Here is a 14,526-nt window from a genome sequence, read left to right as displayed (position 1 = left end):
GTAAAACTTTTTTCTGCTTATTTCTCTCCTGATTTAGACGAGTCATCACAAGACATCATTTGATGGAGTGGAGTTCTGTGGATTACTTTGTGATGTTTTATCAGTTATTTGGACTGACGGCACCCATTCACTGTAGATGATCCATTGGTGAGCAAGTGATGTAATACTAAATTTCCCCTAATATGTTCAGATGAAGAATGGTCTTGGATGGTCTGAGATTGAGTAACTTTTGGGTGAGCTATTGCTTTAATGTGAATTAAAACAATCTGTATTATATAAAGCGCTATGTACAGCAAATAAAAACTACATCTTGAACCCACTACACACTGTCTCTGCAAGGCAATGCTGTGGACTCTTGCAGCAAATACAGAGACGCTAAAATAATTTCACACATTTAATGTAATTGCACATCCATTTCCACTATGTTGGAAAGACAAAATGTGCATTTAGGAAACATTTGCACGGTTTCAGCACTGTTATCAGATGTGGATTTATGCAGATCCAGCAGTGTTCTCAGCACAAAGCAGAAGATCCCGGGGCATTTCAGCTGCAAGAGTCTCTCAGCACTCTGTTCTTATCTATAGCTCACCTACTCAGTCATCTATGGGGCTGAGATGCTCAATAAGGACAATTCACACCTATATTATCAAGCCAGATTGGCCTGATGAAAACCTATGAGCTTTAAATATTGCAAGCTGTTTGAAGAAAACATTTTGGAGCATAATTATCAGTTGTGCATATATTTATGTTTTGCCTATCTTCATTGCTGCTTTGTCCATGAACCTAGCACTGGTTGGATGTGCATACTTTTCTCGATCTTTTACACTTAATATATTCAGTCATGCCAATTAAAGCCTAATGATTTTTAATGAGCTGCTACTGATACAGTATGTATATTTTACCTACTGCCAAAACACCAACAGGTTTTTAGAGAAGCTCAGAATTATACCCCAGTACTTCAGAGATGCGCATTTCTATTCATAGATGCTGTATGAAACAGGGCTGTTATATTTAAATATAAAGAAACTCTTCAGCTTAGTATACTGCTTTTACCACAGATTTTTAGCTCTGTTCATTGCCAGGCAGAAAGACAAATAGAGGCCACTTTATTTCATGCATGTTGACCACAAAACATAATTGGACACTTAAAGGGTTAGTTCATCCAAAAATGAAAATTATGTCATTAATGACTCACCCTCATGTCGTTACAAACCCGTAAGACCTCCGTTCATCTTCGGAACACAGTTTAAGATATTTTAGATTTAGTCCGAGAGCTCTCAGTCCCTCCATTGAAGCTGTGTAAACGGTATACTCTCCATGTCCAGAAAGGTAAGAAAAACATCATCAAAGTAGTCCATGTGACATCAGAGGGTCAGTTAGAATTTTTTGAAGCATCAAAAAATACAATTTGGTCCAAAAAATTCTTCATTTTTGCTATTTTTGGACCAAATTGTATTTTCGATGCTTCAAAAAATTCTAACTGACCCTTTGATGTTTTTCTTACCTTTCTGGACATGGACAGTATACTGTACACACAGTTTCAGTGGAGGGACTGAGGATCTCAGACTAAATCTAAAATATCTTAAACTGTGTTCCGAAGATGAATGGAGGTCTTACTGGTTTGGAACGACATGAGGGTGAGTTATTAATGACATAATTTTCATTTTTGGATGAACTAACCCTTTAAGTAAGACTTAAAAATGTATGAATATAAAAAAACAAAAAGCTGAAATACTTTTTGGGGCTGCTGTATATTACATATAACCTGTAGTATGCATGTTGTTCATGTTTTAAAATGATCTGAATTATTACAGTGCTGATATTGTCGGTCTTTAGTTGCACTGACAGCTTCCTTGAAGCCCTTCCTTTGTCCTCGTCTCACTGTCATGACTCAGAAGAAAGATTGGAAACTTAAACTTCTGCTGAATCGGTGCCAGAACTTCATTGCTAGAGCGTGTTCTCCACTTCACTTCACTTAGAAATGGAGTGTAGGCCGGGGTCAAAGCAAACCCGATCTTGCTACACAACACAGTTATTTAATTAAAATGCACCTCAGTTTTTCAGGTTCAAAAAATATGTGTCGGTTGTCAGCGGTTTAGAGAGGAAATGGGTTTGTAATGTGTGAGAGGGATTGTTTTGGAGGCACCTACAGCATTGCTTCATAAAACAGATAAAAACAAAACCACACACAGTTCTGAGAAGCTGCCAGAACGATCCGGAGGCCCAGGAAGGCATTAGTGACACTGAGACCGCAGCGTGGGAGTCTGGGTAACAGACAGAGTGCTGACTATACCAAGTATTACAGTGCAGGGAGGGAAAGGAATGGGGTTCAGCAGGATTGGTTTGTAATGGAGGGCTTTGTTCAGAGTCTGAGGGTTCAGAGATGGAGTCAAAGGTGGATGTATGAGGGACAGGGCGTTTAGAGGCGATGTAAAAGTGAGCAGGCGGTCAGAGTGGTCATGTCATATAGGTGTAACTAAGCATGTTCCCATGCTCTGGAGCTGAGGGGTCACATAAAGTGGAGATGCAGAGATAGATGATTCTTATACATAATGTGTTCATGAATAAAAATATGGTATTTTTAGCGGCAATATACAAAATGCTTTCAAAACAAGATTTTAGTGCTTAGTGCTCAGAAAGCTTAATTGAGTAGTTTCATTAAAGTTTCTAAGGTGAAATGTGTCATTTCTGCTAAACCAAAGGGTACAGCAAGAAAATTACTGTTTTCAAACAGGTTTCCTGAATCCTCCTGCTGTCTGCCATTGGTAGATGACTCTGCCCCAAATTTGTTGTTGTTGTTTTTAAGAACAAGAGATTTTTTCATGTTTTCATTTTACGTTTTCAGTGCTTTTTTGTTTTTATTTCAATTTATTCCAGTTAATGTATTCTTTATATTGTTTTATGTTTTATATTGCATGATTATATCATTTTGTAGGAAAAAATATGCATAACCTTTCTTTTATTTTCAAAATGTTTATGTATAATATAAAGTCATTTATACATTTTAAGAAATTAGTTTTTCAAAGAGCCCACCTCTTTTTATGTACATGGTACTTTTCTTTGATAAGTAATTGCATGGTTTATTATAAAATATAATAATTATAATAATAATAATATAATAATAATTTTCACTTGGAATAATTCTACAAAAAAAACAAAATGTTTGCTTTTATAATGAAATTTATCATGTTTGATTGTGGAATCTGAGCATAGTTTGAGAAGATATGTAAGTTTACTGGTGGCTTCACAAGAAAAAAAAATCTAAGTGCGATATGTTTCCCTTTTCTCTCCATTTCATCTCACTGCTCTCAATACTTATTTATTTATTTTAAAATCTGTAACACTTTATGATAAGGTCCTGTCTGTTAACACTGAATTAACAACAGATAGTACTTTAACAGAAATGTATTCATTTAAAATTGTAGAAATGAACATGAGTTAATGTATTATCATTGAACATGAATTAACAATGAGCAATAGTATATTTATCAGTTAATATTACAGATGTTTTTAATTACCACTTTAAGGATTAAGAATGATGAAATAAGTAATGTAAACAAGTTGTCCCTTACTGAAACTACAGCCTTCTTGATCCAGTTCAGAAATGCATGTGTATTCAACACGCCACCATTAATGTTAAAGAGTCTCAGTGAGTGATTAGACATTGATCAACCAGTCGTTTTATATGGATTGCGTGAACTACAGCATCAGCACTACAAACAACCTTTACATTGACTGATGCTTAGAGACTGATAATGACAAAAGCACTTTTAATGCATGAAGATGTAAGCTGCAGATTACAGCGCAGGGCTTTGTTAATGTGCTGGCCAGATTAATGATAAAGACTATTGTTTTTCCTGTGCGTGGTGCTTCTTCACTTCTCATGAACAAGTTGCTGTTTGTGAGGAGATAGAAATCACAATTTAATATTCCTCCAAAGTGGTCCCAGCAGAGATAGGGCTCTTTGTTCTTGGTAATGATCCAGCGTGGAGATGAATAGAAAGGCTGAGTTTACACTAATGGGAGTGTTAACAGGTTGCTGCGCTGTGCCTCCCCTCCTCTGGTTGTTGCTATAGCAACAGAAAGTGGCGCTCTAATAGTGATGATGGTTGAGGCCAGACCAGTGATGGAGAATGGACTTCATCAAAAACATGCAGTGGATGTGTTGGTCAGGGTGATTTAGTTGTTCAAAGCTATTTCTATTTGGCTTCTGACTGTGGCAGGTTTCACTGAGGTTTCACTGTATAAGAGTTGTAAGGTTGTGAATGCATTTGCACTGTGTTTTTTCTCACAAATCATTTTCTTCTCATTTGGTACATATCAATAGGCCTATCTATTATACTATTCAATGATGTGCAGGACACTTTGCTTAAGGGAGATTTTAATTAAAATAATTTCAATTTGTATCAATGGTTTTGGCTATTAAAGTTTGAGTCCTACTGTATGTCTCATAAATTAATGGTAATTTTTGCAAGACGAATACTGAAAATTAAATTAGATTGGATGTTAAAGTAGCCTACTCATGTTTTTTCTGTAATTAATGGTGTTTTAAAGTTGTGACATTTGCCAAGTATGGCAACCCATTCTCAAAATTGGTGCTCTGCATTTAACCCATCCAAGTGCACACACACAGCAGTGAATACACTGTGAACACACACCCGGAGCAGTGGGCAGATATATCCAGCGCCATATTCCGTTTGCCAACAGAATCATCATTATTATTATAAGATTATATTTAAATAATTTCACAACTGATTTGCATGTTCTCTAATGTTGTTTAATGATAACATTGACATGTAAACAAATCTAAAATATTTTATAGACAAAAAATGTAAATGCATTCATCTTAATTTGGCCATTTTTATGATTTCATTAATTATTATCTTTTTGTCAGCTCATAAACCCTCTGCAGTTATTTCAGTTATTTCTTAATTCTACTTTTGGAAACCCTGAAGCAATGTGACGTTTAAGATTGATTGAGAGATTGATAATGTAATTCAAATTACTCATTTTATGTTCTGATTACTTTTTGATTACAGTCTGTACTGCTTGAACTTCCACGGCTTGTGTTGTGTTCTTTTCTGACAATTGTATAAATATTTCTCAGAAAAGGGAAGTCGTGGCCTAGTGGTTAGAGAGTTTGACTCCTAAACCTAGGGTTGTGGGTTCGAATCTTGGGCTGGCAACACCACGACTTAGGTGCCCTTGAGCAAGGCATCGAACCCCATTCTGCTTCCTGGGTGCTGCAGTATAAATGGCTTCCCACTGCTCTGGGTGTGTGTTCACTGTGTGTGTGTGTGTTCACTGCTCTGTGTGTGTGCACTTTGGATGGGTTAAATGCAGAGCATGAGTTCTGAGTATGGGTAACCATACTTGGCTGAATGTCATGTCACACTGAATATAATTTGACATCCATCAAGTCCTTTCACATACCACGAGCCCTTATCCTTGTGAATCTTTAATTCTTATCCTTTTGTTGTAACTTTTACAGGGTCTGATATTTCTAGACATTTTTACAACTAGCAAAATCACAAGGGTCTTTAAAATGAAACCTAAAGAGCTTAAAGCATCAGTCTCTGCTGGATAACCTTGGACCCATAACCAACTACAATAAAAATCTGCACTGCGTGATGAAGACTGTCCCAGCTGACGAATATTTCACAATACAACTGTGTCCAGACAAACCCCTGAGAGTTTTAAAGAACTTTAAGTGTTCATCTTTATCATTGATTTTACTGCCAAGGGTTTGACCTTTAAGTGAAAGTCAGTCAAGGCCATGAAGATGAAATCTGCACAGCTTTACTGAGCTCTTTGAGTTATGATTTGGAACACAAAAGAAACAAAATGCAGAACTATATGCTTTTGGTTGCATATTCTGGAAGTGCTTCATGTTACTGCAATAATACCAGTTGCAAATGATGTTAAGAAATGTTTAAGAAATACTTAAAATCCTCATATGTTGTTATCTTTCTCTTTGTGACTTTATGTGGTGGTTTTAGAGTGGCAGACAGTCAGCCTGTCTCTGGTTTGCCCGTCTCAGCAGCGGATCACTGTAAGCCTGGCCTGCTGCCCTCAGCTCAGTGCGGATGAATGGGAAATGTGGATTAAGGCTTTTCTTTCTTGCGCTTCTGACAGGGAGCATCACCCTCACACTCCTGCGCCTGGAATATGCTGATTTTTAGCATGTTTCCCGCCAGGTTCACCTGTATAAATCTGATACGTTCAAACACTATATATAAAAAAGTAATAGAAGAAATGTTGATTTCTTCAGAGACAGATGGATGATACAGCAGTCTGGTACAGCAGTCGTCTGGTGTATTTATTTCTCCAGGGGAAGTTTTATTATTTCTACTTGCAGATGCTGATCTAAAGTACATTTCTTTACTACAGTTTCCCTGGTATGACCTGAAGTTTAGAATTAAAGGTGACATATTATGCCCCTTTTTACATTATGTAATGTAAGCATCTGGTGTCCCCAGAATGTATTTGTAAAGTTTCAGCTCAAAATACCCCACAGATCATTTATTATATCATTATTCTATTTTCAGTGTAAGCAGACACACACTGTTTTTCGTGCCTGTTACTTTAAATGCAAATGAGCTGCTGCTCCTTGCCCCCTTTTCCAGAATAGAGCTGCAACATTACAGCTCAGACCTGCTAAAAACATTTGCTTTGGGCCAGAAATACCATTACTGAGGTGCCCTTGAGCAAGACATTGAACCCCCAATTGCTCCCTGTGCCCCGCAGCATAAATGGCTGCCCACTGCTCTGGGTGTGTGTTCATGGTGTGTGTGTGTGTGTGTGTTCTCTGCTGTGTGTGTGCACTTTGGATGGTTTAAATGCAGAGCATGATTCTGAGTATGGGTCACCATACTTGGCTGTATGTCACGTCACTTTCAATAATTCCACTGATCTCTTGTCTCCTCTGAGACAACTCAGGACTCTAAATAGTGTTCTGTACAAAGGCAGAACAGTACTTTCACCATGGCATTAGAATAGGTACACCGTTGTTGCTTACAAAATCAAAATTATGGCACCATGGATAAAAGTTTACAGATAAAGGGGCGGTAATTTTATAATGAGATCCCTTTGCCATGTCACCAAGGAAGTAGTCTCACATAGCCAGACCTTCAGACTGATGGCTGACGGTCTGGAATCTATGGCAGCTTTCATTGGCCATGGCCCGCCCATGAGGCCGTTTGACTGACATGTCAAACAACCAATCACAGTTTATTTCGTTCAGCGTCACATTTCGGCGTGTGGAAATGTCACCACAATAACAGACCGGTGTGTAAAACTCTCAAACATATTTTAAAGATTCTATGCCGCGAACATTAAATATTTCACATACTTTTGAATATCCAGCGTTTAGTTGATCCTGATAAGCGCTCATCGTCACAGTTGTAAACTTGATGGCTTTCTTCTTTCATGATGGGGTTTGGCGTCACAGCATTTTTGTTTCAAGGCAGAACTTCACGGAACGTGACACACAAGTCTCCCAGAAATCCTATATAATTCAACCAATCAATGACGACTTCGAGACTCCTGAAGTGTTTCCACTTTTGTGTCCCATATTCATCAGACGTTTAGCCAATGGTCCGTGGGCGTGACGTCTGAGGCTGAGACTACCAAGGGAGCGAAATCTGACATGCTTGTTTTCTCAGAAGCTCAGAAGTTACTGGGTTAACCTATTTCACGTTTCCTTGTTTGGTAGATGCACCAGGGACATGATTATATCACTTAAAACCTGGAAAAGTCAGATTTTCATGATATGTTACCTTTAAGTGAATTATGATGGTATATATTATGGTGACCATATTGGTAACAACAAATATAATATGTTACCATTTATTTTGCCAGTGCTACAGTAATCTTGTGTTTCCTAGCACAGAGTGATCCTCATCTGTCCAGAGCGGTGGAGCTGCTGCGGGTGGGGAAGCTGCAGCACTACCTGAGCAGACTGGAGGAGGCTCAGGGGAGCTTCACACAGGTCTGTTCGCACGTGCTCTTTGGCCCTTTAATCAACTGTAGAGAGATCAGAAGCATGATGAGACCCTCGATGGTCATCGGCTGCATTCTGCCCTGCAGTCTGATTGTTGTCTAAACGGTGGAATGGATGTCTCCGCACTGACTCAGTCGGAGTCAGGCAGACTATGTGCAGATGGCAAAATAAGGAAAAAATTTTTGCAAAATACTTTACTATCTTGATGCTTAGAGGTTTATTATCTTAATGCTTAAATCTAGGGGTGTCCCCGACTATGGATTTTCATAGTCGAATTGGAATTTTCGAACCTTTGAAATTGGGTCAAAATCGAGTCAAGTCAGACATTCAACAGCCAAAATTACTAAAGTTAGCACACGGAAAATGTGTAACGAACACCTCGCAGATACAAATGGGGTAAATAATGTTTTATTTTTTGATTAAAAGATCAATATTTACTCCAATATTTTATTTATAATATAATATAATAGGTCCCACTTTTTATTAAGTGTTCCTAATACCTGTGTAACTACATGTGTACGTAGTATGTAAACACAGTTTAAGTACACACTGGTACATAGTATCTACAGCTGTAATATTTCTACACACATGTAACAACCCTCAGGATGATTTGTGTAAGTACAAATGTGTAACAGGACATATATGTGTAACATATAACTACATTTTGTAACAACAATATGTATAAGAGTAATTTGAACCATTTGATCAAGGGGGTGGAGATGTGTAGTTTTAAGGGTGGAAATGGGATCCAGGGGGTGGAGATGTGTAGTTTTAAGGTTGGAAATGGGATCCAGGGGGTGGAGATGTGTAGTTTTAAGGGTGGAAATGGGATCCAGGGGGTGGAGATGTGTAGTTTTAAGGGTGGAAATGGGATCCTGGGGGTGGAGATGTGTAGTTTTAAGGGTGGAAATGGGATCCAGGGGGTGGAGATGTGTAGTTTTAAGGGTGGAAATGGGATCCAGGGGGTGGAGATGTGTAGTTTTAAGGGTGGAAATGGGATCCAGGGGGTGGAGATGTGTAGTTTTAAGGGTGGAAATGGGATCCAGGGGGTGGAGATGTGTAGTTTTAAGGGTGAAAATGGGATCCAGGGGGTGGAGATGGGTAGTTTTAAGGGTGGAAATGGGATCCAGGGGGTGGAGATGTGTAGTTTTAAGGGTGAAAATGGGATCCAGGGGGTGGAGATGGGTAGTTTTAAGGGTGGAAATGGGATCCAGGGGGTGGAGATGGGTAGGTTTAAAGGTGCCATGTGCAAAAATTGAGCTAAAAATATTTTAAAAATTACCTACATGCATCAAAAGTATGAGAAGAAATAAGGGCGATGATGTCATTAAAAAAATGTAAAGTTATAGTGCTGCAGAGATATCAAACTTAATTAGCAGTAGCATTACTAGCCCCGGCCCGACAGGTGTCGTAATACCAGTTTCGGCCATGGGAGGCGGTATGCGGGCAACATAACCACCAGCCAACCTGCAATACACGAATAACTCGCACGGCTTTTGGGCGTAATCTAACCTGATGTCAATCAAGCGGAAGGATGGTTGAAGCCCTTGGCAAGAGACCACCACCCACTACAGGGAAACAACCCCGCTCGGAAACACAAATCAAATCCGATAAGAAAAGGAGCCGAACCAGAGTAAACATCGGCACTGCTTTCAATCGCTGGAGACAACTGATGGACCTGAAAGAAATGAGGTTCGACACCGAACTTGCAACATTTCTTTTGGATTGGTAAGTTAGATGCTGTTAGTATTTCGCTAGAAGTTTGTTTTATATGTTTGTGTATTTTTTTTCAGGAAGTTATAACATAGAAATGTATCGAAGGCTGTTCTATAAACGTGCTAATGTTAGCGATGGCTAACCATAGCTGTGTTTGATAATTAGCTAGCTATAACTTACCCATATTTTTATATCATAAGTAACCTGTTCTGTCTAGTCTGTTGGTCTCCATGTCCTCTTTGCTTCGTGGTTTTTCTGTACGTGAGAAAATTGATGTGTGGCGTGAAAGCGTGTGAAAAGAGTCAATTCCGTGTGTCTCACGGTGAATGCTTGAGAGTTGCCAGCTCTGGTTACTGTTGGTTGGCGCTAGCTTGGTCAACATCAGCTGTCTGATGTTGACCAATGATGTTGACAGAATGCTGTCTGTCAAATTAATTTAATTCCAATAATGTGTATATACAACTCAATGTAATATGAACAAAACGAATATGAACATATTCACTGGTAAAGGTGAAGGGGAGTAGCTTGAAGATGTCATGTTTCAAAATCAATTGACATAACCAAACGTCCTCTTATGGCAGCGGTTCTCAATTCCAGTCCTCGCGCCCCACTGCTCTGCATATTTTGCACGTTTCTCTTTGTTAACACACCTGATTCAGATAATCAGCTCGTTAGAAATTAACTCCGTGCATGAACTGTTTTTCAAATGTTCATTTCTCCCTACTCTCTGAGCAGGGGAAATCTGTTGAAGTTTACCTCACATCGAAACATTCATTCACTGATTTGTGCTGTGCAGCGTCTTTAAACATGGACAACTGTGACATCATATACCTCTGTAAATCAATACAATTTAAATTCACGTCTTGCACACTTCAATGCACTTTGATTGGAACATATAGCTACGTTCACTTCGAACTGGAATCATGGCTGAATATCCTGTGATGACCACTTCGCAGGGCACTTATGTTCGAATAGAACAAATGTCTGAAGCTCTAAGAGAAACGTTCAAAATGTGCAGAGCAGTGGGGCGCGAGGACTGCAATTGAGAACCGCTGTCTTATAGGCTTCGGCTATGCTCTAGTGTTGTTGTGAAGGTAGGGGCGGAGCATAGAGACTATGCTGTTTCTCGTTTGTTACTCTAGAGTAGACCAATTCACTTTGAGGCATACTGCCCCCATCTGGTATGGAATGTGGAGTATGACTTGATTTTTTTGCCAGATATGACAGATGGCACCCTTAAGGGTGGAAATGGGATCCCTAACTTACTGTTGTGTAACATCAGATTAATTACATGAAAAATCTAATATGAAGTGCAACACTTTCTTTACCAAAAAGTGCTGTTAGTCCTGTTACACATTTGTACTTGCATTACCAAAAAGTGTTGTTACCAATGTCCTGTTACACATTTGTACTTACATATGCCATTAATTGAGTTGTTACATATGTGTAATTACACAAACATTACAGCTGTAGATATTTTGTACCAATGTGTACTGACACTGTGGTTACATACTACTTAGTCACCTAATTACTATGTAATAACACATGTATTAGGTACACAGTGGGACCAAAATTTCACCCACATTTGTAAGATGTGGGCCAAATGATAAACTTTAATATATAAACTTATATAAAAAATAATGAACTACTAAATGGAAAATAATAAATAATACATTTAAAACACTAAAATTTACAGAAATTCACAGAAATATAATAAAAAGCACCAAAAGTAATATATTAATGTAATAATTAATATATTAATACAACACACCTTCTCATTCAAAGAGTTTTCTTTATTTTCATGACTATGAAAATTGTAGATTCACACTGAAGGCATCAAAACTATGAATTGACACATGTGGAATTATATATGGAATTATATACATAACAAAAAAGTGTGAAACAACTGAAAATATGTTATATTCTAGGTTCTTCAAAGTAGCCACCTTTTGCTTTGATTACTGCTTTGCACACTCTTGGCATTCTCTTGATGAGCTTCAAGAGGTAGTCACCTGAAATGGTCTTCCAACAGTCTTGAAGGAGTTCCCCGAGAGATGCTTAGCACTTGTTGGCCCTTTTGCCTTCTGTCTGCGGTCCAGCTCACCCCTAAACCATCTGGATTGGGTTCAGGTCCGGTGACTGTGGAGGCCAGGTCATCTGGCGCAGCACCCCATCACTCTCCTTCTTGGTCAAATAGCCCTTGATGCCTTCAGTGTGACTCTACAATTTTCATAGTCATGAAAATAAAGAAAACTCTTTGAATGAGAAGGTGTGTCCAAACCTTTGGTCTGTACTGTGTATATATATATATATATATATATATATATATATATATATATATATATATATATATATAGATATATATACTATAATAATTATATTTTATCTTTTTTTACCTTATAATGGAAGAAGAGCGTTAATATGCCACATTTCTTTTACTAAAATTTCAACCGTGACGCTCTTGGTGCAGCAGCCAAATCCCACAGTAACATAACGGCTGCTTTGGACTCTTACAGCTCCAGTTTCAATCCTTTAAATGCATGTTCTTCCCCCATATGACAATCATTTAACTCAAGCATCTCTCCTGCTCCCGCTCAGGCCTATGACATCATAAAGGTGACCCACGGGACGGCTCGCACCCAGACTAATGTGGAGGAGAAAACTGAGCAAGTGCCAGACTGAGCTGGGTCGAGTCTAGGCTGATATGTGCCATCATACAGAGAGCAACAGCCCCAAACTCCTCTCCGACAATACTTTCACACACTGGCTGTCAATCAATACGCAAATGGGATGTTTCTGGATGGTTGTGTCTGCCACCTGCTTTTGTGCCGCTGTGTATCAAACCAGCTGCTTTAGAATTCAACTGAAAAAAAAAAAAAAAAAAAAAAAATATATATATATATATATATATATATATATATATATATATATATATATATATATATATATATATATATATATATATATATATATATATATATATATATATATATATATATATATATATATATATTTCTTTCTTTCTCTGCTTCTTCTACTGCGCTTGCCAGAGGAAAAAATCTACAGTACTCTGCTGTGCTTTTTCAGTCCATTTCAGATTGTTTTTGTTGTTGTTTTTTAATTCATTGCACTTTTTTCTATTCTGAGTTCAACTTGCTGTCCCCTTCACTTTTAACACTCAATCCAAAGTATAGTAATTATTATTAAAAAGAAAGCCATATGTCTATGTATTTTGACCCCAAATGAGTGGTTGCAAGAGAAAAAAATCATGCTAAATTTAAATGATAAACTTAAAGGGAGGATACAATGGTGTTTCGAGTATTCAGAGTTGTTCACAGTGTTAAAGAGATGGATTCTCATGCTAAACATTGCCAAAGTTTGAAAAAATAATTTAGAAGAATGAATGAGAATTTCTGTGCCAAAAATCTTACTTCCAGGTTGGTACAAGTTTCGGCTGTTTTTTTTTTTTTTGGATCATGGATCTAATGACGTAGACGAGAATGGAACTCCTTATACGAGCATTTCTCCCGGAAAAGCGCGTCCGCGCACACGTTGACCAGAGGAGAGCGAGATCGCGCACATCAAAGCGCTTCAAAATCGTCGGCAGCGCTGCATAGGATTTGTTCGAGAATGCCTTCAAATAAGTGTATTTTTGGATGTGAGGGAAAGTTTACCGTGTTCAGCTTCCCCAAGAACCCAGCGTTACATGAACAGTGGATGCAGTTTGTTTTTCCGGGGCAGGAGTGTATCGAGTGCGTTTGTGTGTTCTGGTCATTTGAGTGATGAATGTTTTATAAACAAGGCCCAAGTCGACACAGGATTTGCACATCGTTTGTTATTACAACATGGAACCGTCCCTGTGATAAAAGACCCCATTTGTGTAAGTAACAATTGCATCAGATTTCTGTATTTTGTTGGAAATCAGCACATAAGTGAATATATGTTAATGGAAACAACAAGAAACATCAGTATTATAGCTCTGACTACGGCACGCCTCCAGGAGCTCGGCTTTTTCCGGAAAGAACCGGAAAGCTGTATTTTTCTTTTATAAATATGATAAAACTAAAGACTTTTTGGATATATGAAGGATGCAGTACTACTCTATAGGTACTCAAGATTAACATGAGATTAGGTGAAACTGTGTATGTTATGTACCCTTTAAAGAAATACTGTCACTTTTAAAATGTGGAGTCATGCAGCTGTTACAAAGTCTGAATGATTTTTTATTTGTACAGTAGCTGCATATTCTTAGATTCATACGCATATGTTTTGGTCACTTGGGAGAAATAAAATGATTCAAATATGTGTTGTTCTAATATTATTTAAAGTTTACATTTTAGTAATTTTGTAGTCATGCACTATATATACATTAGTTTAAGCTTCCCATCTTATAATTTTCACTTCTTTTCAGATGTATTCAGATGCAATTTTTGTTCACATAATCAGCTGTTGTGAAAGGCAACACCTTTTCAGCAATAACTGCTGTGATACATAAAACAACTCCATACAGCACACACCTCAGATTTGTGCTTCAGCTTCTCAACATTAACTTCAATCATCACAGTTACCCTGGCATGACCATGCTTTTTGCTCTGATTTCATAAACATATTTCAGCAGCTGCTTTTTGTTCTTATGCTCTGCTTTTACCATCTGGGCTGTGTTATTGCAGTAAGTACTTGATTTGTAATGTGGGTTAATCCTTCGTTTCAGTAAATATTCCCCTCATATGCCTTAATATGTTGAATCAAATACTTTTACAGTTTTTTGAAAATGTAAAACACATGAATAATTTTTCACACTTATCACA

The 14,526-nt window shown here is 37.9% G+C and overlaps 1 pseudogene; it reads left to right on the top strand.

Annotated features, from left to right (window-relative positions):
- The window catches only part of LOC132113366 (histone-lysine N-methyltransferase SMYD3-like), a 31,634-nt pseudogene extending 19,218 nt beyond the window's left edge, over positions 1-12,416 (top strand).
- The last annotated feature ends 2,110 nt before the right edge of the window (positions 12,417-14,526 follow it).

The sequence above is a fragment of the Carassius carassius genome, chromosome 32 (genome assembly GCF_963082965.1).
Source record: "Carassius carassius chromosome 32, fCarCar2.1, whole genome shotgun sequence".
Lineage (NCBI taxonomy): Eukaryota > Metazoa > Chordata > Actinopteri > Cypriniformes > Cyprinidae > Carassius > Carassius carassius.
This window is presented reverse-complemented; position numbering and strand designations above follow the sequence as displayed.